The sequence below is a fragment of the Phocoena phocoena genome, chromosome 14, assembly GCF_963924675.1.
Source record: "Phocoena phocoena chromosome 14, mPhoPho1.1, whole genome shotgun sequence".
Taxonomy (NCBI): domain Eukaryota; kingdom Metazoa; phylum Chordata; class Mammalia; order Artiodactyla; family Phocoenidae; genus Phocoena; species Phocoena phocoena.
In genome coordinates this window covers 81,339,771-81,340,779 of record NC_089232.1, presented here as the reverse complement: position 1 = coordinate 81,340,779, position 1,009 = coordinate 81,339,771, and the positions used below count along the sequence as shown (strand labels likewise).

Here is a 1,009-nt window from a genome sequence, read left to right as displayed (position 1 = left end):
CTACTTTGCATTCTTTTTATCCTACTAAGTCTTCAAAATCCAGTGTGTACTTTATTTATAGAATATCTCAATTTGGAAGCTACACTTTCATCGGAAATATTTGATCTATACTTAGTTTTCGTAAACTATGCAATGATAAGTGTAGATTCACATACCCAAATTGTTCTAAACATAAACGTTTTCAGCCCGCGCGTTGCCGCCGTCCCCCTCCCCCCACGTCCCAGCCCCCACCCCAGGGTTCCCTCAGCCCGGTTCCCCGGAGGATGAAGTTCGTGTATAAAGAGGAGGATCTTCTTGAGAAGCGGCGCTCTGAGGGCGAGAAGATCCGAAAGAAATACCCGGACCGGTTGCCGGTGATAGTAGAAGAGGCTCCCAGAGCTCGGGTAGGAGACCTGGACGAAAGGAAATGCTGCTGCCTTCTGATCTGACAGCTGGTCAGTTCTACTTCTTGATCAGGAAGCGAATTCATCTCCGAGCTGAGGATGCCTTGTGTTTCTTTGTCAACAATGTCATTCCACCCACGAGCGCCAGGATGGGTCAGCTATACCAGGAACACCATGAAGAAGACTTCTTTCTATATGTTGCCTCCAGTGATGAAAGTGTCTACGGTCTGTGCAGTTGCTGTCCCTAAGGTGTGTGGGGGGGTCCCATTCTACAAAGAGAGAGGGGGCCCTCTTTCCTTCCACTACTCCTCCTTGAGGGTCATACACCACCTCCCGTCTTCAGGACCTGCACTTCCTAATGTTTGAGACTCTCCTCCAGCCCCTCGTAACACAAGGGTTAATGGGGGAGATGGCCTCTAGTACCTCTCCTTTCTCCATTCTTCCCCTTTCTTTACCACCTTTCCCATTCTGCTTTAGACTTCTTGATTGTCAATCTCTGTCACATCCGGTGATTGTTTTGGTTTCTGTTCCCTTTCTAACTGCCCAAGGGGCTCAGAACGCCAACAATCCCTTCTTTTCACTCCCTTCCCTTTATGGGGTAGATGGAAGGGACTGAAATTGTGGGA

At 48.7% G+C, this 1,009-nt stretch overlaps 1 pseudogene; it reads left to right on the top strand.

Annotated features, from left to right (window-relative positions):
- The first annotated feature begins 263 nt into the window (after positions 1-263).
- Positions 264-631, top strand: LOC136133629 (gamma-aminobutyric acid receptor-associated protein pseudogene; annotated as a pseudogene).
- The last annotated feature ends 378 nt before the right edge of the window (positions 632-1,009 follow it).